This window comes from Carex rostrata, chromosome 12 (genome assembly GCF_964058835.1).
Source record: "Carex rostrata chromosome 12, lpCarRost1.2, whole genome shotgun sequence".
In the NCBI taxonomy this organism is placed as follows: Eukaryota; Viridiplantae; Streptophyta; class Magnoliopsida; order Poales; family Cyperaceae; genus Carex; species Carex rostrata.
Genome location: NC_135929.1, coordinates 8291996 through 8319422, shown reverse-complemented (window position 1 = coordinate 8319422; position 27427 = coordinate 8291996). Strand labels below are relative to the sequence as shown.

The 27427-nt window shown below is 34.0% G+C and overlaps 1 protein-coding gene and 1 long non-coding RNA gene across 2 annotated transcripts in view; one reads left to right on the top strand and one right to left on the bottom strand.

Annotated features, from left to right (window-relative positions):
- LOC144563439 (UPF0481 protein At3g47200-like) overlaps positions 1-27427 on the top strand; it is an 81983-nt gene that overhangs the window by 22740 nt on the left and 31816 nt on the right. The window lies entirely within an intron of this gene.
- LOC144563542 (uncharacterized) lies at positions 5792-7526 on the bottom strand. The gene is made up of 3 exons (XR_013514377.1): positions 7512-7526; positions 6491-6753; positions 5792-5956 (listed from the first exon to the last, which is right to left on the bottom strand). It is a non-coding gene; the product is annotated as an uncharacterized LOC144563542 (long non-coding RNA).

Here is a 27427-nt window from a genome sequence, read left to right as displayed (position 1 = left end):
TACCAAAAAAAAAAAGGAGTAAATGCAAATGCCAAGAAGAAGTATCTAGAAACTAATGAATTGCCTTCTTAAGCAGATGGTACCTACCAAATCCACAACTCCACCTTTGAAAGGCCAAATTGGTTGAGTTTGCTAACCAGTACCAATTCAATCCTGTAAGGAATTTCACATACCTAGTAATGATAGGGAACTGAAAAGGATTTGCAAATTACACAAATAAGTGTATAAGATTTGCAAATTACTTTTTCATAATTTCACTAACAATGAAGAAACTTGTGTACAGTAACACCGTCAATTTTTAAATTATTCTGGTGAAAATTGTGTAGTCCAAAGTTGACAATTTTGCCCCTCGCCTTAAAGTCCTCATTTTTTTCTTTCGCCGAATTAAATCATCAATAATTTAATTGGATATTTTATCACTATTTTGGATGTACTGCATAACCATTTTATCTCTTTTGATGTAACATTTTCGATTTCAAAGAGCATAGTCAAATTGTAGTATCATAAGGACTATGTTGGTTAACTTCTGTTGGGATTAACCCTCAGTCAAACAGCGGATGCTTCTTTTCAAATGATGCCAGCAACCGGAGATTATAATGTTAAATGTTGTTATAGATATGGAAATCTGGGGGTTTAGGTCAGAAAACACAGAAATAAAATTAGAATTAAATTTAAGGATGATATTACATACCGCACTGTAACAATTGAATCAATCCTGAGATCATAAAAAAAAAAGTAGGGCCAGAATCTCCTTCATTCCTTGAACGTATTTTACGCTAGGATTAGTTTTGCAAAATGAAAGATGATTAGCACATTCCTCAGTGAGTCCGATAAAAAAGGTAAAATAAAAACAGAAGAAGGAAGCCAGTTCAGGTGTTAAATAGCAATACAAATGAACACTAAGGAACCCAAGTTCAGCAAGATTGAATCCTCTTTATCTCTCTTGAAAGGCATGTGTTTATCATCTAAACTTTCTTAGTGGAACTTATAATTTATGTTACGTAAATTAAAGATAAAAACAAGCAAAAACGAGAGGATTGTACATTTGTACTTACAGGTGTGATCTCAGTATCGCACGTTGGGAATTTTGTAGTCCTTAGACTCTGAGTTGATCTGATTGCGTCTTAAGGCCGGGCCGGGAGGGGGAGAGAGGAAATAAACGAAAAGAGAAGGCAGGCGGAGGGAGAATGGGGGCAAAGCGGAGCGATGGGGAAGCAATAAAATTGATCGGGTCTGATAACCGCCGAACTTGGCGGGATTAGGAGCGAAAATCGAAATTAGAGAGAGGGATCACGCGGGATAATGAGCGTATATCCAAATTAGGGGTGCCCATTTTTACAGCACCAATTTCTTGGTATACAGCACAATATAAATTTTGGGACAAAAATATCCCTGCACCAAGTCTTTGGTTTTTCGAAAGGGCTGTGCTGTGAAAATAAAGACAGAGGTATTTTCGTTCCAAAATTTATATTGTGCTGTATATCAAGGAATTGGTGCTGTAAAAATGGGCACCCCAAATTAGAGAGAGGGATCACGACTTAGAAGGGTCTGAAGGGTGGGACCCACCGTCAGTGTATGTATATTCGTTGAATTAAAGATGAGGTTTACAGTTAAGAGTGATCTGATGCGGCCCGAAACTGTACAACACAAGGCAATTTTGTACCTGATCAATTTGTCTTTGACATTTTTCATATAAAAAAGTGCCTACAAAATTACATAATATTATCGTAAAAATCTAGATCATTCATAAAAGTATAATCGGAACCCATATGAAATTCATGAGTTATGCGTCTACATGGGGACAAATTAAAAGTTAACAATTTTTTTATAGAATCAAATAGTTAAAAAACGTTCAAAAAAATGAATGCTTGAAAAATAATTTATAAACCTTCTAATTTTGATAGCTTTACTTTATACTAAATTAATTTGAAAGTTTAAAATTTTCACATATAGACACATTACTCATAAGATAGATGGATTTCAATGTTTTAGATTCATCATTTGAAATCAATTTAATTGATTTTAGAGTTGAGTTCACAAAAAAACTTGGTGAACGAACACCCTAGTTAACAACTTCACATTCTCTTTATGTTGTATTAAATTGCAATGTATTATGTATATACAATATTTATCATCATGATCATATTATTTAATGCAAAGTGAATACAGTTGTCAAAATTTAATCACCAAAAATATCATGCGAGAATCCGAAAGATGTTTAAAGGAGAAAGAAAATAAATTATATATAAAATTTAAAAAGGCTACTGAATCAGAATCAGGGGGAATGGCGGTGAATCTTTTATGGGTGGTTTGGTAGAGATTTTGTTTGACCTTTTTTCTTTCGAGGAAAAAATGTCTAGAAATTAAGTCATAGACTTATATGGTCATCACCAGAGAGATGCAGAAATAGCAAGCAATTATTTATTAATACATAAGAATCGTATGGTAATTAATTTAATTTTACTTACCTCCATTCTTATATTATGTCAACAGCTGAGATTGAAAGATTAATTTTTGAATTGAATATTAGCTGTCTAATCACATAATCTGCATTCTTTTGATTGAATACATCTATTTTATAGTTTCAATAATGAAAATTGAAACAATCATATATTTTTCAGACTTTGTTTAGGGCTACTATATCTTTGTGAATAGATGAATAGCAGATCTTGTGCTGATATGAATAATTATATCTTTTTGATCTGCAGAGAAAATGAAGAATATCTAGAACTTTCGTTTAGATAAATTATATGTAGAGAATTTTCATTGTTAAAATAATTTCCATCAAGAATATATATAGAGAGAAAATCCTTATTTGAATTATTTAATCATATTTTTTTTTCAATTTTGTCCATACCATTTCTCCTCTAAATCATTTAATGACTTATCTTGCTTGTGGAGAAAATTAGATATTAAATTGCAATGATACTTCAAGATTTTTTTTTCATGTTATATTTGATCCTTTTTTTTTTTCATTTGTTGTTGTTTATTTTATTGTTATTTATTATTTGTATTTTTTTTTATTTGTGTCTTTTATTTTCATTTAAATTAAAATTTTTTTTATGAATGTCAAATAAAAAAAGTCTCTTCATGTTATATTCAATTTTATAATATGTCTCGTTGCAACGCACGGGCACGATACTAGTCTCAAATAGATCATGTATCAAACTTTGTATGATTTCAAGATTAGTCAGAGCTCAATCAAGTAATGTGAAAATTTTGATGGTGTGTAAGCAATCTTTTGTGTCATGTTATCTGCTGGTCTCAAAAGCACTTAAAGAGGGGTGAATAGGGCATTTTTAGACTTTTAATCTAGTTATAAATCTCTAGTGTATCTTATAGTTATTCTTGACGGAAACTAGAATAACTTGGTTCTAAACTAAATTAATAAACAATAAATAAAGAGTAGAGTTTAGAGACACTTGACATGAGAGTTGTTTACGGAGTTCGGCACTAACGCCTATATCCTGGGGCCCACGACCTTCGAGATGATGCGTCTTTTTTTACCCAATGAGAAATGAATACAAGGTAGAACCGGCTAGAGTTATTTTTCAAACCTTGGTATTGCTTCTATTCTCAAGCTTATTTTACCAATTTTACAAATTAAATATCCTAATCTTGAGATGATGCTTCTGCTGTCAAATGTCTTGTGCTTCATGACTACATCCTTGATGCTATATTGCAATTTATTTATTCATTCTTGATGTGTAATTATTAAATTTTCAGTTGTCATGAACCTGCACAATGTCTCAAGAAAAAAAACTGTAAAATACAATTTATATATATTTTGCAAATCTAGTAAAACATGTGAGTAGATTATAGCATAAGCCAACATTATCAACTCCCTATTTTTTTTATCTAAAGAAAGTTGGAAGTTGTCTTTATCTTTGTGATAAAAGTTTATGCATAGTTGCCCAATTATTTTTTAAAATAAAGATGAAAAACAAACTCCTCTAAATATTCACAAAAAAAATTCTCATCTGAATTTTAAATCTACGATCTCTCATACAAAAATATTGTCTTTAATTACTAAATCAAATACTAGTTATCATATTAAGCTGAAATTATTCCTTATTAATGTACAATGTTATAACTTTTGTTAATTCTCTATGTATACAAGAAATATAGTCTACAACACATTTAATAAATGTGTCAAAATAATGCGAGAGTTCGTATCTAATAATTATAATTAGTATTGTTCTACTATATATACGTGAAGGTTATGGAAACAACTTAGTATTATGAGACTCTTGAACTAAAGATAGTAATCTTCTAAATATATTTCTTGAAAAATGTACATTTATTTCTCATAAATGGGAAATTTATACAGCGTGACAATGTTCTCCAGCACAATATTTATAAAGAGAGAATAATCAAATTAAGTTTGAAAAAATCAAACTAATAGTTGAAAAGAATGAAACATGTCAAAATTTTCCTTATTTCCTAGTAAAAGAGAAAAAAAAGTTATACAAAAAAGAGAAGCAAAACAACATGAGAATTTGAGTCAATGATAGAATAATTGAAAAATGACCTAATTATAGCTTGTTATTAGGATTCACACTACAATAATACAGTCACATCTAAATGTATAACAAATTTTGTATATTCTATCATAATGCAGACTCATCTTGCGTAGTTCCGTGACTATGTGCACCATGCCATAATCCGATTTGGATCAACATTTGCAGATTTTCTCAAGTGAAAAGCAGGACACTACTATCTCTTTTTCTCTCTTCAAAGAGGAGAGAGAGCGACACAAGAGAGATAGAGAAGAGTAGGGAATAACAAAGATTCGAAGAGCACCGGATCTCATTCTCATCCGATCTAACCACAATAAACAGAAACATGAGAAATCTAGTTATTATGGCAAACCTTCTCAATTCTCACTAATCTAACCCTGAAAAAGATCAAAATTACAACAAGATGCCAAATCTGCTAAACAAATTATTAAAATTTTAGCATTCCAGATTGAAATAGTAATCCTTTTTTTTTTATTGAAGCCCGTAGGCATGCTTGATTATAACAAATGAAAGTCTTACATAAAGTCCTACATAAGCTTAATAGAAACCTGGAAAAGTAAACTAAACCATGCAAAACAAAATCACGCAAAACAAGAGATATGTTTCATGTCCTTTGAAAAAAAAATTAAAAGAATCACAATTCAACATAGAAGAATTTCCCTCACCAGTATACAAGGGCATATCAGTCAATTTTCCTTACCAATAAACATAGCAGAATTTCATAGTAGAATGATAGTTAAGAATTGATCTAGTCATGGTTTAATAAGCTTGACTATAGCTTTTCAGATACCAGATTACATAGGGTCAGTATGGTTGTGTGAAAGTGTGAAAATTAGATGTATAGATGATCATTTGGATGTTTGAAAAAGAAAAGACAAGGAATGGCATCTATTCTTCCTGATACAACCACAAAACAAGTGTCAGCGTTACTGTGAAACACCATAAACATTGATTAGACCTGCAAATATGCCTCACAAGGAGGAAAAAAGGATATCCAATAGTATATTCACGAGCCTTGATTCTATAATTACAACTTCAAGTGAAATCTCTATTAGTTACTCATACAATATTATGTTAGACTTTACAAGTTTGTACTTGATAAAACAAAACAAAAAGGGGAGAAACTTGAAAATTTAGATTGATGTAGCATTACACTATCAGAAGGTACCGACAAGGGTTTGCTCTCTGTGTTGGGAGGTTTGCTGGTAGATAAAATAAGAAAAAGGTGTTACTGTTGTTCCATTCAGGCATTGCTGATGCAGCATTACATCGTTGAAGGGTGCTAATGAGAGTGCAACATTTGTGTTGGGAGGTTTACTGGTTGGCCCAGTCAGAACAAGTGTTGCTGATGTGGCCTCGAAGTATTGATGAGCATAAGGTAGGCCAATGGTTTCTTGGTGATTGGATAATAATGGCCTTGTGTCGTTGCTGATCTTCTAATAAACAATATATGCTATTACATTTATTTGAAAAATAATAATAGATGCATCATTGAAATAAGTTGTTAAGAATTAAAAAGTTTTGAATGCAAGGCAATGCAGAGAATTAGGAATTTAATTGAAAATAAATGTTTTTATAAGTTGTCCTAGACTTATAAATAAGTAATTCTATTACACAAGTGCTTAGCCAGCATAAGACAGTCTTTGAAATAAGCATTCAAATTAGCCCAGTAAGTAGTAATTGTAGAAATCTTAAAATCGTTTCATATTAAAAAAATTGAATGCTAGTGATAAGTAAAAAACTACTTGAGCTGTAACATTGATGACAATGAACCAAGTACAGGGCATATACCATTTTTTTTCTTAGATAATTAACATATTGGTCTCAATTTCATCAATTAATTATTGACATCCTATACAAATTTCAAAACCCGACTTCACAATTCATACAGATAACCTCTACGAAATGTTGGTAGCTGTACATAAGGCTAAGAAAAATGCTAACAAAAATGCTAACCTCATAACATGTACCTCATTAGGGAAAACCACCTGCTCTGGCCCATGCACACGAATTCCACTCTTGGATATGGATGGATCAGTCAATAGCAATCTCAAGTAAAGGTGAACATTATCGTCAGAGGAAGAGGAGAATTGGTAAGAATCGACTTCCTCAATATGGAGCTTCCCCATTTTTATTGAACTGAAGGACCAATTAAATTATTACCTTCTGGTAGTTGCAAGAGTCTTTAAATATCATGTAGACTATTAGTCCAAACCATATTCCAATAAAACCCCTATATGAACAAAGAAATATCAGGCAAAGGATGCTGGCAATAGCTACGGAAACCTACAATAAATAGCTGGAAGAAAAAAAAAATACATATAATTTATCCTACTAAGAGAGGAACTTATAATTTCACATGGAGTAATTCTCAAAATAGACACCATAGAATATGCATACTATCAGTAATTAATAAGGTGCCACAGAATTGATTCCATCAAATACAAAAGCCAAGGAGTTATCATTTGCATATCCGCAACAAACTGAGAAACAGGAGAGATGTTCAACTATTTTCTTAAACTATTTTCTTAATTAAGAAAAAAAATGACATTTTTTTTAGTTGAAACAAGTCTTCAAAAATACCAGAATGCCCTTGTCGATCACACTTAGGAAGTTTTTATTTTTTGTTAAAATTACTGACCCAAACTCCATTGCAATCCTAAGAACACTGTTAGTATTATTCTCGGTATAATACTTAGTTGCACGTTGAATTTCAATTATATATCAATTTGATATTATCCCAAATCTGACCAACAACGGAAAAAAAATCCAATTCTGATGGTTACCAGTACTAAGAAAAATAACCAATTTTCATAAAATTAGTATGTACCAAACTGATTGAATGAGAACAAAGAGAGCTACTTTGCTAACTTGCTTCATCAATTAGACGTAACAATAGTCAATCACGTCAAATATGTGGTGCGCAACACATCTCTATTTACACCGTATACTAAAATCAGATGAGGATAGTAGGGAATAAGAAGAGAGTACCTGGTTACTTGCGTGAACAACAGCACCGGCTGAATTGGAAGCTTGCTTCGGTCATATCGTTGGACCCCTTCCACCTTCCTTTTTCCTCTTCATAGCTATGATTGGAAGTGGCGAGTCGGAACACAGAAAAGGAGGATGAAGGGTTGTCGCTGGACATAAATTGGCCCCGCCTTTACCAAATAAACTCCTGCTGAATCTCACCAATTTCACGATGCTTGAGGCAACGAGCTATTGCTAGCGTCGCACGGTGGGGAGGCGAGAGCAACGAGAGGCGGAGGAGTGGTAACGTCACTGATTGGTTGCGTGTCACAGGGATGGTTGGAAGAAAGGGTTAACGGAGAACATCTAAATACCTATTTTACCCTTCCGAAAAAAAATTCCGTTAAATTTTAACGAAGAGTTTTGGTCCTTACAAAATATCTGAACCGTTCGATCATGACTAGATGGACGGTCCAAATTTTTTTTGATCCATTCCAGAATTTGCCATATATATATATTTATAATATATATATAATTCTATGGTGTATATTTATTATTTGGATACGGATAATTCTATGGTGTATATTTATTATTTGGATATTGGATATCCGTATTTAATTTTCGAATACAGATCTAGATTCGATCAGATATTATCCGATCCGTTTTCATCCCTAAGTGGTCTATGGTATATACAGCATATGCGATCGTCATTCATAGAAATGCTGGCTGTTTCAAATTTTGGGCCTTATTTAGGTGGAAGGCCAGGCCCGTTAGTATGTTACGAACATAGATTGGTTTTTATCTGTAAGTTCCATAGCCCTTTTGCTCTGACCCTTGTTCAATTGAGATCCGTATCCCCTCAGGTACAATTACAAAGGTACAACTATTTTTTCTAAAACAAACAAACATGTTGTAGAAAATAATAATTAGTCACATATAACCTAATGATCCAGCTGTTAATAGAGACTCAGCACCTAGGGAGCTCCGCTCCTTATCCCCTTGGCGATTTAGAAGAGAAATCCGAGTCTGAGGTTTTGAGAGTCGTCTGGTCAATTTGTTTCTCCGCCTCGCCACCTCTATCTCCACCCTCGTTCATCCGGTCCACTTCGCTTTGTTTTATTTGAGTGAATAATTTTATCTGATGGATCTCTCTGCCGCTTGAAGCTCCGCCTCACTCCATCCTAGCATGTGCTTCTGTCAAACGGATCTAGCCACCTCTTATTGTTTCATCTTGCCTCACTCTAACCGAGCAGGTGTTTCCGTCCAACAAATCTGGTCACCGCTCTTTGATCCACCTCGGCTCTCCGGGTTCAATTGAGGGTGTTGTAAATTTGCTTTGCCTCCGTAATATCTAATATAGCTATATATGAATAAGGTACGTGTTGTTATGGTTGTGACGATGATGAATGTGTTGTCTCCTTCCTCTTTTTCTTTTTCTTACCTCCCTTCCTTCTTCCTCCCTCCTCTCTTGATGTGACTCGTGTGAGGTGACTATCATGGTCCAGCCGATTCAATTTTTGGTCTGGTTCGATTCAATGCTTCTTCGACTGAGTGGTGACTGTCCTGGTCTGATTGATTCAGTTCTCTGTCCGGTTTGATTCAGTGCCTCCTAAGCCGAGTGATGACTGTCCTAGTCCGGTTGATTCAGTTCCTGGTCTGGTTTGATTCAGTGTCTCTCGGATGCACATTCTTCTGGGCAGTGTCGACATAGTGTAGTCACACTCGCTCAACTACTACTGTTGCATATCAAGAGAAGAGAATGAATAGGCCCATTGACTTGCTTATCTGGCTTGAACTAAACATTTTGCAACTACTTTGTTTACTTTTCTTATTCTCTTTAATTTACAGCAGTGAAATATTTTACAAGTAGTTCAGTGTATAAGATGCTATCTATTTGTAATTAAATATCTACGTTAGAACAGACTTGTAATTTACTCCAATGTTTTAATGCAATTGTCTAAGGGCTTACAAGCAAAAAAAAAAAAAAACTAATGATCCAAAGTCATGTGTATAATTTACGGCTTTCTTAACCCAAAAAAACAAACCGAAATAAAATTAGAAAGGATAAGTGCTAAAGTTAGTTGTGTAACTGTGATTTAGTTAAAACAAAATCAAAATATACTAAATTGATATTTTACCTGCTAGAACTCATATCAGCAAAGTGACGTGGGAGGGGCAGAGTCGAACCAGAGCGGAGAGCATAGAGAGGCGGAGTCGAACCAGAGGAGCAGAATTCATGCGCGCCCCCAGTCTGTGTGGGTGGTAGGTTTTTAAATATAACTTCAAGGGTAGTAATCAATTAATTTTGATTTATTAGAATGGTAAAAAAAAAAAAAAAATTCGGTGTAAAAACAGACATAATAAAAACAGTGTTTGCAAGTATTTCCGCATATGTGAACACATAATTGCAACACTTATGAAGCATGCTTGAAGACAAACTAGTGAACACAGAATTATTACAACTTATTTAACTTTTTTTACATACAAAGTATAAGGTTTAACCAGATGAACAAATTAACAGGTACAATATATTTGCATTATTGAAGAGTATAATCTCGATTTAACAAGGAAATTGGAAATTAACAATGGAATTTGATAAAACTTCAGGTTGATACATCAGCTATAATGAAAAAGGACGAGATTAAACTAATTAAGATTCTTGAATTAATCCCAAGTCTAAGTCGATCTGTTCTCTTTCTTGACTGATTTGCTTCCTAGCTTTACAACTTATTAATTTGTTTTACAGACAAGACAAAGTATAAGTTTCTTCACAACTAACACAAATGCTTTTCTTAATAATAACTTCATTCTAGCTTTTATGCCATTAAAAGTTACTTGTTGTACGTGTCCCCCCTTCTTTAGAGACGAATCTTACAAAAACAGCGGTCCACACGCATGTGCATTCGTAGTGAACTACAAGTTTTTTTTTTTTGGTTCTTTAGTGAACTACAAGTTATGAAGTCCTATATGTAAATGAAAGAGGAACAACGAGCTAGGGATAATATATTTTTATTATACTACCCTCTAAAAGTTATAATTATGAAACTTGTGTATTATTAATTAAAAAAGGAGGGATCACTTGATAAATATTATTTTGACAATCTTAATAAAAATATTCAAATAAATTAAAAAGTAAATAAAATAAAAAATATATTGTCGGATATATAGATAGCTAGCTTATAGATTTAATGTCATGTGAAGTATTGTTAGATGGTGCATAAAGTATTGTTAAAATTTCGGACTAATAAAAACTTAAATCATGTGATGAACGAGAAAACATGCATTAAAATTTCATTGAGGAGGAATCCAATTACATCTTTTTTGGTGACACCGAAGTATACTCTTTATTTATAAGTTTTTAAAGTGCAAATAGTCAATCCAAACCATTCAATATAATGGATATATTAAAATGTACTTGCAGATCAAATTGTACATTTTTTGATTTATTATTATTTATTAAGTATTTAACAAAATCGCTATATTCGGACCATTGAATTTTTGTATCCATCTAAATAAATAGTAAAAAAAATTCAAAAAAATGTAAAATTTAATCTACAAGCATATTTTAATATATTTATCATGTTGAATAATTTGGATCGACTGTTTACACTTTAAAAATATAGGGTGTAATCCGGTTGACCAAAATATGATGTAATTAGATCCCTCCTCAATTTCATTATATTTTATAAATATAACTTCTCAATAATATAGATCATGTTCATAATGCCAAAATTAAAATTTTTAAGTTTAAGTTTTTAAAATCGTCAAAAAATGAAAGGTATATAGTCAAAATGATTCCCCCTTATTATAATACCGAATAAATTATATTATATTCCAGAATTAAAAGCACCAGCATCCTTACTCCAGTCCAAATCATTACTTTGTCTTCTGTAACTCTCATACAACCAACCGTTAAATCGGTATCCATATCCACTTTCCACTCCCAAAGGACCTGGAGATCAAAAAGTGACATCAGACGCAGAAGCGCCGGAGATAGAACTGGCATCTGCCGCAGAATTGCCAGAGATGACATCTACCGTAGAAGCGCCGGAGATAGAACTGGCATCTGCCGCAGAATTGCCAGAGATCAAGGTTCCACGGTTTTGCTCAACAGAATCACCTGATTGTATTTTCCGTGCCTCGGCGCGCATCAGATACGGTCGAGAATCTGATTTTGAGCCTAAGTTGGTTTCTATTGGGCCGTACTATCATGGACGAGAAAACCTCAAACGCATGGAAGATATAAAAGTCCGGTGCATGTCAGACCTTCTGAAGATGCAGCCAGTTGGTGGAAGCAATATCGATCGTGTGCCTGTCGTACCATTTATGAGCTTTGAAAGCCTTGCTCGTAGTTTCTATAAAGAGAAGTTTGACCTTAGTGATGTTAAATTCGTTAAGATGCTAGTTTTGGACAGTTTTTTTGTTATCCGAATAATGTTCTCTCTCTCTACATATGTATATGAAAGCATGGCTTTCCTAGATTTGAACATAAAAGAGGCTGTATCTGATTTGCTTCTTTTGGAAAATCAAATTCCCCTCTTTTTTATCTACGAGGTGTTTTACTGGCTTGACCCAAATAATGGGAATAGCCACACATTTTTTCATGATCTTCTCCTTGGCACGTTTCTGCAATTGGATTTGCCATGGTGGATACAGTTTGACCGGTTGCCAAGAAATTCAGACCATTTGCTCCACCTTTATTGGAAAATCTCTGAAGAATCAATCAAGGTACTGAAACTATAGAAATTTGAAAGAGAATATCTAACTTTATTGATTTCTTGATATGATTTCATTTTTTACACGGTGTTTATTTACAGGCGACGTGATTTAAATGACCATTGAAATATTTAATTATTACAAAATCTGCTATATCTGCTAATTAATACTAATTGATCTCTAATTGATCACCATTTTTTTTTATCTTCAACAGGAACTACGCATGCGAACACTCGCAAAAAGAAGAAAGATATATAAGGAAAAAAAAACTGACAAAGAAAAGTCGGTTATATTCCGCCGCCTAGGGCAAAAGTTGATAGCGAATGCAACTGAACTTCACCAAATGGCAGGTATAAGTTTTAAAAATGTGGAAATAGATCATTATAATGATGGTTATGTTGAATTTTCAAAGGGCATCATGCGGATGCCATGCCTAAAGATTGACTCAAGTCAGACGACCTTATTAGTAAATCTGGTGGCCCTTGAGAACTCCATGCCACCCTCCTTTCGAACTATTAGCACCTACTTGAAAATTATGGATGATCTCATCGATTCAGACAAGGATGTAGAGTTACTCCAGAAATTCGGTGTTGTCTACAACACACTGAGCAGCCACACTGAGGCCGCCACTTTCTTCAATAATATTGGTAACCTTTGTTCGATTGACTACAATGAAAATCCTTTCTCCGACTTGCTTGTGAATGTGAATAAGTACTACAATTCAAGTTGGAACCGTAGCTGGGCGAACTTGCGACAAAACTACTTCAATAGTCCGTGGGCGGGAATCTCGGTGTTCGCAGGTGTGACCCTGCTGTTTCTTTCGGGAGTTCAAACATACTACACTATCTTTCCAAAGAATCATTAATCATTTTGTTTTTCGCTTGGTTTGGTTTGTTGTTGTCTAGAAGATTTGATTATCAGGTCATTGCGCAGGATTCGGAAAAAGAAATATAAATTGTAATGCTATGATGGATAAAATTAATGTAAAATAATGACAAAATGCTATTTAGTTCATGATATTTGCATATTGAAAATATGTTGGATTATGATTAAATGACACAATAGATTTGATAAATTAAGCATTAGTCATATTAAAAAACAAATAAAGTACTAACTGTAGACAACATAGTGTGAATAAAGATTTCAAATCATGTAGCTCCTTAAACGATCATAACATAGAATCAAACATTATACAAAATTGAAAAAAAGATTGAGAATTAAATTTTAACTTAGTGATTAGGATAAATTAATGTACTTTTATGAAAGGTTGTACTTTCAAAACTAGATTGAACAATCCTTATGGAAATTTAACCTTATAAAATTTAATTCTTATCTTCATCTTAAAATAGTAACAACTAAATTTTTTATTGAAATTATTTCGTTCTGATAATACAAATTAGTTAATTGTTCACTTGATAATGCAAATTAGTAAATGACAAGTAATTTGGATCTCTCTGAAAATTTATAATTACTGAACCAAGTCTACCTGACTCACCAATTCGATGTGGACCTCTTACTTTGGGAACCACAAATACCAGAATAAGATCAACTCTCCATTAGCACTAATAACTGATAACTCTCGTATATCCTGCAACTCTCGTGTATCTTTTGATCGAAACATTTTTTTTTTTTTTTTGTGTGTGTGGAGAAGAAGTCCGTAGGCATATCATTAAACTTAACATTGTTTGTTACATAAGACCAAATACAAAACAGAAAAGAACAACAGTAAATAAAAGCAGAATGTAAAAACAGACATAATAAAAATAGTGTTTGCAAGTATTTCAGCATATGTGAACACAGAATTGCAACACTTATGAAGCCTACTGGCACAGCAGCTCCAGAGCATCAAAAGTAAACAAAATGAGTGAATCTGTATCACTAGTGGAAAATATGGAATCATGATCGGTTATATACGCATATTAGTATTGGAATACAACCGATCCTGATAAAGGCGATACTGATACTACACTAATCTGGATCGGTTAAATAACCGATCCTAATAGTTACTATCAAGATCGGTTGTTTCAAAGAATTGATCCTGATAGTTACTATCAGGATCTATTTTAATAAGAAATCTTAAAACAGATTATGACATAAAAAATATTTTATAAATTATTTTATCTTAAATTTATTTTAACATTATTTATAAATTATTTTAATAAATAACCTTATAATTATCTGATAAATTATTTCATAAAATTTATCTTATAAATTAGAATATAAAAAGTTAATAAATTATTTTACAAATTATTGTATCTTGCAAATTATTTCTAAAAAATGGGTTATTCTAAAAAATGTGTATGTGTATGATATTTTAAAAATTATTTTAATAAATTATTTTAGTATATTATCTTACAAATGAATTAACCTTTCATATGCAATATTAGAATCGGTTGTTTATAAAATACCGATTCCAATAGTATCAGGATCAGTTGTTTAGAACAACTGATCCTAATAGTTCAACTATAGGATCGTTTTTTTTTTCTAAGAACTGATTCTGATAGTATTAGGATCGGTTTTGTATAAACAACTGATTCTAATAGTATCAGGATCGGTTTTTATAAACAACCGATCCTGATAGGTCACAAATTATGATCGGTTGACTAAAAAATCCGATCTGATTAGTTTTTAGAATCGGTTTTGTTCAGAAAACCGATCCAAATAGTTATTAGTATCGGTTGTTTCATATAGCCGATCCAATTAAGCTGATCCTGATTCCTGTTTTTCCACTAGTGGTATATATCCTCCCAGGTACCATGCTCGGTCAAATTAAGCTTCCAGCCGAGCCATTGAAAAATGGTGTCTATATCTATATAAGAGGTTCATTTTGAGATTCAAACTTTATCCAAAAGTAACGAGGTCCTAGTTTTAGCTAAAAGTAGCTAGTTGTAATATTATGGGTGAAAATTATATTCGTATATGTTTTTTTTTTCGGATACAGATACGAATTGAATATTAGACGGATACATACGGATATGGATCGGATATCGGATATCCGTAAATATATACATACATACTTTCATAATATATATTAAATTCTATGATGTATATTTACTATTTGGATATACGGATGATTAAAATTTAAAACTATATTTGGATATATTAAATCCCTAAGTACGTGGTCTGTAGTATATACAGCAGATGCGATCATCATTCGTAGAAATGTCGGCTGTTCCGAATTTTGGGCCTTATTTAGGTGGAAGGCCAGGCCCATTAGTATGTTACAACCATAGATTGGTTTTTATCTGTAAGTTCCATAGCCCTTTTGCTCTGACCCTTGTTCAATTGAGATCCGTATTCCCTCAGGTATAATAACAAATGGACGGTCCGGATTTAAACCCAGCGGGATCAAAATAATTCAGTGTCTGTTATAAATATAGGTCTGTTTTGAAATTCATACTAAAATAGAAGTGATGGTAGCGGGATATTTTACAAAATGACCTGAAACTTCTCTATACTTTGCCTACGGGCCTTTGAATGATAAAAAAAAAAAAATATGCCTAATAATTGCCATAAATGGAGAAAGGGTAACCCACAGATAGAGGAGGGGGAGGGAAAGAGAATACGGGATCCACAAGGATATTTTGTCAAAAATTTTGAAGTGAGGATATTTTGTCCGAATCTTCTATCCCGCTACCATCACTTCTATTTTAGTATGAATTTCAAAACAGACCTATATTTATAACAGACACTGAATTCTTTTGATCCCGCTGGGTTTAAATCGGGACCGTCCATTTGTAATTGTACCTAAGGGGATACAGATCGAAATTGAAGGGTCAGAGCAAAAGGGCTATGGAACTTACAGATAAAAACCAATCTATGGACGTAATATACTAACGGGCCTGGCCTTCCACCTAAATAATGCCCAAAATTCGGAACAGCCAGCATTTCTACGAATGATGATCGAATCTGCTGTATATACTATAGACCACTAAGGGATGAAAACAGATCGGATATTATCCGATTGAATCTGGATCTGTATTCGAAAATTAAATACGGATATCTGATATCCGAATATCCGTGCAGATAGTGATACAAATGTAGTTTTAAATTTTAATTATCCGTATCTAAATAGCAAATATACACCATAGAGTTTAATATATATTATGAAAATATGTATGTATATATTTACGAATATCCGATATCCAATCCATATCCGTATGTATCCGTCTAATATCTGATTCATATCTCTATCTGAAAAAAAAAAACAAATACAAATATAATTTTACCACTATTCGATTCGTTTGCACCCCTAATACCACTAGCTACTTTTAGCTAAAACTAGGACCTCGTTACTTTTAGATAAAGCTTGAATCTCCAAATGAACCTCCTATATAGATATAGACACTGTTTTTCAATGGCTCGGCTGAAAGCTTAATTTGACCGAGTGTGGTACCTGGGAGTAGAGTGGAAAAAACGTGTTGTGCTATGCCGTGCTGTGACCAAGTGAACAGTGATTTTGGTCTCGTGCCGTACCGTGATCAAGTGAACAGTGATCCGTGCCGTGACCAAAATGTCAAGGGGTAGTTACAGCACGCGAGTCACACCGTGACTCGCGTGCCGTGTCTAAACGTAACTAGTCACGTTTAACTGTTTTTTTCTAATTTAAGTTAGTTTCTTCAAGATTCACCATTTGATTAAGACTTAACAGTCCTAATTACACGTGACTCGTGTGATTATGTGTCGTGCCGCGACCGGATTTTTTGTGTGCCGTGACCAAAATGTCAAGGAGTGGTCACGGTATGCGAATGATCACGGCACGCGACACGCGAGTCACGGCACAGAACAGTAACACGTGCCGTTACCGTACAGTTCCGTAACGGAGCCGGCTCCGCCGTGCCATTTTTCCCACACTATCTAGGAGGATATATACAGATTTCACTCATTTTATTTACTATTGAGCCTCTGGAGCTGCTGTGCAGTAGGCTTCATAAGTGTTGCAATTCTGTGTTCACATATGCTGAAATACTTGCAAACACTGTTTTTACATTCTCCTTTCCACCAGCCCGCCTTTTTATGCGTTCATGATTAAATTTTAGTGCTCTCCATTTTAAAATAACTGGTTGTTTCCATTACAACTCAATTAATGAGGAATGTGGTGTCGGTTTTGTAAAAGACGGGGTTGCTCGATATACGAGAGTTATCAGTTATTAGTGCTAATGGAGAGTTGATCTTATTCTTGTATTTGTGGGTCCCAAACTAAGAGGTCCACATCGAATTGGTGATCAGTCAGGTAGAGAGTTCGGATCCGGTGAAGCAACTCAATTTTTGGGTTTTAAATTGGGACTGTTCGATTCGAATTCGTGATAATCTATCCGAAGTAGAGTGCACACATTCTAAGAGATGAATTCGAATCATGAAGCAATCTCGAACAACGGATTCAAATTGGACGGTCTCGATCCAAAATCCAAATATTGGGTTACTTTAGGAGATTCGGACCCATCTGGTAAACAGATCTGGATCCCCTAAAATAACCCAACTTTTGGGTTTTGGATCTGGATCGTCTGATTCGAATCTGTCGCTTGAGATCACTTCGGAATCTTCCGAATTCGTTACTTGGGATGTGTGCACTCCACTTCGGATGGATTATCACGGATTAGAATCGGACGGTCTAGATCCAAAACCCAAAAGATGGATTACTTTATTGGATCTCAACTCCAGGCAGACTTGGTTCAGTAATTATAAATTTTGAGGAAGATACAATTCAATATCTAGGAATGCCGTTGTCAATAAACATACCATAAAAAGAAGATTTTATCCCACTAATTGAAAGGGTTGAAAGAAGGTTGAGAGGCTGGAAGAATAAAATGATATCGAGGGGAGGTCGTTTGCAGCTAGTACAATCAGTACTATCTACTATGCCTGTCTACTATATGACTTGTTTCAAATTGCCGGTATGGGTCATGATAGGCTAGACAAGCTCCGAAGAAAATTTTTATGGGCAAAATTAAATGGAGAAGACAGAAGCTACTCCCTTACTAACTGGTCGGCTGCGGCTTTGCCGAGAGGCTGGGGGGATGAGGAATATCCAACTTGATTCTAGTGAATATTGCATTAATTTTGAGATGGTGGAAGGCTTTTAATGAAAAAGGCTGCTTATGGACTATCGTAATTACACAGATCCGGAGGAGGAATAATAGGAGGGTAAACGGTCCGGATATATGGATGGTGGAAATAAATCGGTTGTGATTCTGACTTGTGGTAGTGGCCATGCTTTAAAAAGGCCAAGCATCTCACTCAGAGATGCTTGGAACATCAGACTTCAGCTATGGCCGAATTTAGAGACAAATGATAATGCTCGACAACACACAGCAGGACAAAATGTTGTGGACTTGGGATCAATCAGGAATATACACGGCAAGATCTGCATACAAAACATTGTCAGAAGGGGGCAAAAGCAAATGGCGGTTTCATTTCACTTGGAAGTGCCCGGCTCCACCAACGGTACGGATGTTCACGTGCCTCATGTTACAGGATAAAATATTGACACGAGACGGGCTACAACGGAGGGGGATGCAGGTGGAGGTGTACTGTGTTCTATGCCAAACGGGTAGGCGCGAGGACACACGGCACCTGTTTCACCGCTGCCCATATGCAAAGGCGGTGTGGAATGGAGTACATAACCTGGGTACAGAGATTATCGTTCAGGCAAGAACAACACAAAAAATTTGGATCCTGTCTTGGAAAAAGATCAAACCGAATGGTACGATGTCGAAAAAGCACTGGGCCGCGCGTATGATGTGCACAATATGGCACATCTGGAGACAGAGAAATGGGGTAGTTTTTGGAGAGACGTTGCTACATCCATCTAGAGTTGCATCAAGATGTGTGAGAGAGATGGAGCTATGGGTGAATCATTGCTAGAAGATGGAAGAAATTAAAACAAAGGGGATGGCAAACTAAGTGCATGCCACTGTTCACGTGGCCTCTGTGCTAGTTCTAAGTGGATAAGTTCATATTATGCGTTTTTTATTTCCTTTCTTTATTTTGGTATATGATACAATTGTAACGTTTTTAATATTAATGCATACCCTTGGCAGGGACTGCCAAGCTTTCAAAAAAGAGGAAGATACAAATTACTTGTCTTTTTTTTTTTTTGAATAATTGATACAAATTACTTGTCATTTACTAATTTGCATTATCAGTGAACAATTAACTAATTTGTATTATCAGAACGATATAATTTCAAATAAAAATTTTAGCTGTTGTTACTATTTTAAGATGAAGATAAGAATTAAATTTTATAAGGTTAATTTTCCATAAGGATTGTTCAATCTAGTTTTGAAAGTACAACCTTTCATAAAAGTACATTATCCTAATCACTAAGCTAAAATTTAGTTCTCAATCTTTTTTCAATTTTGTATAATGTTTGATTCCATGTTATGATCGTTTTAAGTACCTACATGATTTGAATTCTTTATTCACACTATGTTGTCTACAGTTAGTACTTTATTTATTTTTTAATATGACTAATGCTTAATTTATCAAATGTATTGTGTTATTTAATCATAATCCAACACATTTTCAATATGCAAATATCATGAACTTCTAAATAGCATTTTGTCATTATTTTACATTAATTTTATCCATCATAGCATTACAATTTATATTTCTTTTCCAAATGTTGATATTCTTAAAACTTATTTTTTTTACTGTAGTTATTTTGACTATTTTTAATGAGCATTAAGCGACGAGCTTGGCCGAATCCTGCGCAATGACCTGATAATAATCAAATCTTCTAGCAGGGCGGAACTAGAATATTTTGATAGAGTTGTTGAAAATTAAAATGGATAATTGTGATGAGTGAGATTTGAATTCAAGACTTCTCAACTACAAAACAGAGCTTTAACTACTAGGTTACAACTAAACATTTGTCATTTATTAAGGGTGGCTAGAGTATATAAAATGTTAAAAAAAAAAAAATTAATATACGTATAATTAAATTTTCAAATCATATATAGGGTGGCTTAGCCATCTTTGACTAAGCCTTAGATCTCATCTAGACAACACCAAACCAAAGCAAACCAAACCAAGCCAAAAAAAGAAAATAGCTTCCGAAAAAAAAAATAGGAAAAGGAAAATTAACAAGGTAGGCATTTCAGGAAATGCAACAATATCACGGGCTTACTAGGAACTAAAACAAGATTCAAAATAGTAGAGAATTGAAACTATCAGATAATTAATTCTTTGGAAAGACAGTGTAGTATGTCTGAACTCTCGAAAGAAACAACAGGGTCACACCTGCGAACACCGAGATTCCCGCCCACGGGCTATTGAAGTAGTTTTGTGGCAAGTTTTTCCAGCTACGGTTCCAACTCGACTTGTAGTACTCGTTCACATCCTCAAACAAGTTGGAGAAAGGATTATATTTGTAGTCAATCAAACAAAGGTTATCAATTTCATTGAAGAAAGTGGCTGCTCAGTGTGTTATAGATAATGCCGGATTTCTCAAGTAACTCCACATCCTTTTCTGAATCGATGAGATCATCCATAATTTTTATGTAGGTGCTAATAGTTCGAATGGAGGGTAACATGGAGTTCTCAAAGGCCACGAGATTTACTAATAAGGTCATCTGACTTGAGTCAATCTTCAGGCATGGCATCTGCATGATGCCCTTTGAAAATTCAACACAGACACCATTATATATAATCATCTATTTTCACATTTTCAAAATTTATATCTGCCATTTGGTGAAGTTCAGTTGCATTCGCTATCAACTTTTGCACTGGGCGGTGGATTTTAACCCCGGATATCTTTTCTTTCTCAATTTCCCTTCCTTTTTTTTCCCCCTCTTTTTGCGAGTCTTCGCAGCTGCTGCCAAGATGCATTATATCTTCCTTTATTTTTTTCTGTCGAAGATAAAAAATGGTCCTCAATTAGAGATCAATTAGTATTAATTAGCAGATATAGCAGATTTTGTAATAAAAGAAATATTTGAATGGTCATTTAAATCATGTAGTCTGTAAATAGACACCGTGTAAGAAATGAAATCATATCAAGAAATCAATAAATTTAGATACTCTTTCAAATTTCTATAATTTTAGTACCTTAATTGATACTTCATAGATTTTCCAATAAAGGTGGAGCAAATGGTCTGAATTTATTGGCAACACGTCACGATTCATCGACCATGGCAAATCCAATTGTATAAACGTGCTAAGGAGAAGACTAGGAAAGCCACCATGGCTTTCCTAGATACAGCCTCTTTTTTGTTCAAATCTAGGAAAGCCATGCCTTCCGGATATGTAGAGAGATAGAGCATTATTCGGATAACAAAACAACTGTCCAAAACTAGCATCTCAACGAATTTATCATCACTAAGGTCAAACTTCTCTTTATAGAAACGACGAGCATTGCTTCCAAACCTCATAAATGGGTCGACAGGCACACGATCGATATTGCTTCCACCATCTGGCCGCATCTTCAGAATGTCTAACATGCACCGGACTTTTATATCTTCCATGCGTTTGAGGTTTCTTCGTCCATGATAGTACAGCCCAATAGAAACCAACTTAGGCTCGAAATCAGATTCTCGACCGAATCTGATGTGCGTTCAGGCACGGAAAATACAATCAGATGATTCTGTACTGGAAAGCGGTGCTTTTCTTCTGAAAAACGATGGAACCTCGATCTGCGGGTCCTCTGTAGCAGACGTCAATTCGATCTCCAGGCCCTCTGTGGCAGATGTCAGTTCTATCTCCGGCGCTTCTGTGGCTGATGGCACTTTGATCTCCAGGTCCATTGGGAGTGCAATGTGGATATGGATACGGATTTAACGGTTGGTTGTATGAGAGTTACAGAAGACAAAGTAATGATTTGGAGTATGAGAGTTACAGAAGACAAAGTAATGATTTGGTGTATGAGATTTATAGAAAACAATGTAGCTCAGAATGCCGGTGTTTTTAATTCTGGAATATAATATAATTTATTCGGTATTATAATAAGGGGGAATCATTTTGACTATATACCTTTTATTTTTGACGATTTTTAAAAATTAAACTTAAAAATTTAAAATTTGACATTATGAACATGATCTATATTATTGAGAAGTTATGTTTATAAAATATAATGAAATTTAATGTATGTTTCCTCGTGCATCAAATGATTTAAGTTTTTAATAGTCCGAAATTTTAACAATACTTCATGCATCATCGAACAATACTTCAATTATATGACATTAAATCTATAAGCTAGCTATCTATATATCCAACAATATATCTTTTATATTTACTTTTTAATTATTTATTTGAATTTTTTTATTAAGATTGTCAAAATAATATTTCTCAAGTGATCCCTCCTTTTTTAATAATACACAAGTTTCATAATTATAACTTTTAGAAGGTAGTATAATGAAAATATATTGTCCCCTCGTTTGTTCCTCTTTCATTTACATATAGGACTTCTATTAATAAAAATTGTGCGGAGTCCGTGCGCAATGATGAAAAGGGAGGAAATAAATCTGCTGCGATCCTAGGATCGCAGGGTTCCTGCGATCCTAGGATCGCAGGGTTCCTGCGATTCTAATCTCAACCGTTCATATATTTTGAGATCCGTGTACAAAAACTCTCTCTTTTTAAGATTCGTACAATTTAATAAATGAAGGGTTGAAATTGGAATAGTAGGACCCTGCGATCCTGTAGGATCGCAGCAGATTTGCTTCCGAAAAGGGAAATGAGGTGATCACGGGGGCAGTGTATCAAAGTCCGTTTTCGGCATTTACGTTAGTAGTTTCTTTTTGTCATGGCCTTATGAGAGCTTCGTATCGGTGAAATAATTGATGAACTGAGTTTGCAGGAGAAGGAAAATGTCGGAGTGGAGCGCTAGCCGGATCAAAAATGCCATCGGAGCAATTCAGTGGTTCCAGCTGTTGGGTTCTGTCCAGAGGAATTTGGATAAGTTTTATTTCAAGTCGTGACATAAACCGTTCAAATCAAGTTCAAATTTATATAGACGGTTTTGATTTATAAGGCCGTTAATTGTAGTTTATTTTTGTTCAGATCTTGCCATTGTAGTTTATTAATTTCCTAACAGATCATGGGCACCTCATACAATTATAAGTGCGAACTGATCAATTAGACACAAAGCATGCCTAGCTCCCACGATGCTGATTTTAGAAGTCAAAAGAAAGAGGATTTTGTCAATGGTATTAATTGCCGTGCCCAAAGCCAGCTAGCTAACTAATAATTTACGACAAATGTAAGCAACGATATACAGAGAAGAGGGATCAATTAATTCATGTCATTTGTAGATGAATTAAGAAACTTCCATTACAGAACATCAGCGATACGTACGTACGCATCTAATTTGTCGACCATAAAAAAAAACATGACCAGGATATAATTACGTGATATTAGGATGAAGCATATGCGAAAACTAACAAATTATAAGCAGCACACACGGGCTGTCTTTTTGTATGGGCAATGATATTACCAGCTATTATATCCTATTATTATTTTTTATTTTACTTTTTTCCATTGAGTAGGTATTTTTTGTGGATTTTTCTTTCTTCTGATCATAATCCTTCTACTAAATTACTATTTGTGTCTTATATATATTGTTAATCTTTTTTAAAGCTTCGAAAAAAGCTGCAAAGTCGTGAGAAGGACTCGAACTCTCGACCTTTAATTAAGTAATCACAATTTTAATTAGGACTATTTTTCTAGCCAACTGTACTACAATTCCATCTCATTAATTTTAAATACTAATTAATAGACTCGATCCCTTGTATTTATTCACACACAAAAAAAAAAAGATAGTTAAATTTCAGAAACCAATGGGCCCTTAAAAGAATGCAATAAAATTGGAGCGCTAAATTAAATAAGTGTAGTGCCGAACACTAGATTTTTTTTTCCTCAATCAGTGGCTTTGGAACCAACTATGGGCCATATATAAACATCGATCCTCAGTCAATTATGCTTACAAGTTATAAATTTATATATAGTCCTAGCTGGCCTGAACAAGTTCTTACTTAGCTGGCTTATTAAATTTCAGGATTGTCAACTATATAGTTTTGTCGATCGTGAAAAGCCAATGTGCAAATAATTATAAGAATGATGAAATCTGTAAAGATGAACTTAAGTTATTAGGCAATAATGTTCCATAATGTTTGACAAATACATGGTTCAGCAAATTATATATTCCTAGACCTATTAAGCAATAATGTCCCAATATCCTTCCTTCAAGTATGGCTATCGTACTTTATTTATTATGATTTATGATTATTCGTTAATTATTTACTTCCTCATCGTGAGGCCAACAAAAAAAAAAAAATTGAAAAACAAACTTCACACACAAATTAAAAGACACAATGAAAGTAATTCAACCTTACAATAAAAATGTAGTGGAAATTTCATTAAAGCTAAATATCATTTTTTTTTAAAAACAAACTGCGCAGATCTTTCACCATACTATCAACAACTCCTTCAAGTCCAACTTTCAACGCAACTCCTCTTTGGACACGGCTAACAATCACCTCTCCGCTCTCCAAATCCACCATCTTAGTCCAACAAATACTACTAGAATCTGAGTTTTTTACATGCCAAGGAAAATGGCTTGTTGCATGGAGATACCCTTGCAACAAGTCCAAAAAGGCCATTTGCATACAATTGATAGACTTAATAAATTATGAAGTGTTTTGCAATTAAAAAAACACAAGCAATTCAGAATCCATAAATCTAAAATAAAATAGCAAATGAATTTAAATCTTACAGTTCTGAAGTACATGATAAGTCTCAATTATATATATTTTTGATTAGGATTTGACATCAAAAACTAAGCCAATTTTCTTATATTTTAGTGTATTTTTGTGTTAAAATATGCTGAAAGTCTATTTAAATTACAAGAAATGGAGCAAATTGTAGATCTACTCACAAGCTTTCCAAAGAGTGGTAAAACATTGAAAACAGAGTTACGAATGATGATTTATGGTCGTTTAAAGTTTAGTTCACAAAAAATTCTAGAGAGTTATGCGGCATGTATAAGCATTTCATGTGGGCCACACAAATAGTTGCGCTGAATCGCAGCTGCCGACATACAGTTCGTATTGAAAAACTCCCCGAACTATCGTAGTGGTCTGAAGCACTCATCTTCAACAATATGTGAATGTATAAAATTATCGAGTTTGGTATTTGGTTTCATTGCATTTTTTTTTTCTTATCCCAAGAAGACAAATCCTAACTCATCCCATGTGGTCGAGTCTAAATTGACCATATTACCCTTGTACTAATCCAGTGCATCACCACTGAAATGAAAAAATAGCCATCCTAGGTTTAATTATCTCTGGTACCATGTAAACATCAAATAATATTTTACACCTGCTAGAGATCAACCTGTTAATTCAGAAAAAGGGCTTTGACAAAAGATTAAATTTTTAATAGGAATTGTTTGTTCAAGCTTGGTTTTTTTTATCTCCTCTAATGATTTTTATATACAACAGTTTTTGATTAAATTTATTTGAATTACTTATTTACAGGATGGACAGATAGATTATAGTGAGTTTACAACAATGGTGAGAAAAGGCAATGGTGGAAAAGGAAGGAGGACAATGAGACCCGGCTTGAACATTGACCTCGCCAGTGCCTTGACTGGAAATTAATAGTTTCTTCTTTTTTGTCAGTTAAGTTTTATTTCCTTTTTTTGTGTAATATTTTTGTGAAGATGTATGTCTAATTGAGACTGTTACAATTATAATTTTTCCCCAATCTCTGTCACTAAGGAATCTATTAGAGTTTTAAGAGATTTGGATTTGAGAATTGAGAGGCATTTTGGAGAGGCTTTCTTGTATACATGGACAATTCTGCTTTGCCAGATTTATCGAGTTAACGAAAACCGTGTAGATTTATTATGCACAGTCGATATCAAAAGGACACAATTAACAGATGTATACTAGAGTTTGATATTTGTTTGCAACAACATAAGAAAGCAAGACACGTACAAGACCTCTATTTGCAAAAATAAACAGCAAAAATCACTCTGTTATGATACTTCCAAATAAACCAGGTGCCATATATGACCCTTGTGTTCCATTATTGTTGCGACATGCCTCCGTCTTTTAACCATCCTCCACGAATCTGACCATACTTCATGAACTGTAGAAGCCCGTTTAATTAGAGGGCGCTGTAATAGCTTGTATACCTCTAACCAAAAGGTTATTGCATAAGGACATAGAAAGAACAAATGTACGATGAATTCGACCAAACAGTTGTTGCAAAGTATACATTTCAAATCAAAAATCATCCCCCTTCTTCTCAACACATATTTGGTTAAGAGTTTACCTTTCAAGACGTCAATTTAAATAGCGCAAAGTTTAAAAGGACTAGACTCAACACATACGAATTGTGTGTTGATTCTAAAGAAGAATGTGTGGTTATCCAAAGTTTAAAAGGACAAGATTCAAATACATTCGTCAATTGCTATCGACTTTCCTATTCACTATTCACTATTTCAATCATGTTTAATCGTGTTTTTATTTAGAATGATACAAGTATAATAATGGAGGGCTGACTTGATATAATTGTAGCATAGATTGGTACAATAATAATTATAAAATTTATTTCTTCAGATTGAACGTCAATTTAAATAGCGCAGCATGATATTCACACTTAAAATAAAGCAAATTAAGAAAGATAGTTTTGTTGGAATATGAATTGCGTGTTGATTCCAAAGAAGAATGCGTGGTTACCCAAAGTTTAAAAGAACTAGATTTAAACACATTCGTCAATTGCTAGCGGCTTTCCTATTCACTATTCAGACATCATAATTGTCTTGGCAAATTTAGGCCTCACAAAGTCCATCAGGGGCTAGACCATCTCAAACCAACTTTCTTTCACCTAAAATACAGTTTTTTTACTGATTCAACTATCCTCTTTTAGGCTAGATGTCGTACATCTCTTTAAACATTATATATACATTTTTTGTTATTGACCTTTTTCATTTAGCAATAAAGTTCTCTTTTCGGTGCTAGTTGTTTTACTTCTTTAAATTGATAACTAATCAAGAGATGAAACTTTTTTTTGTAGAGTTAATGTCTCAATCTCATTCGCAAGCAAATCCTGATGTTGGAGATTCTCAAAGTGGATCAATCAGAGTAAGGCAAAATCGAAAAAAAAAACGATCCAATGCTTGGGACCATTTCGAACAAAAAAGAGACGGCTCAGTTGTGTGCATGCATTGCTCTAAAGTGTTAGCTCACGGTCCTACTTTGGAGACTTCTAACCTAAAT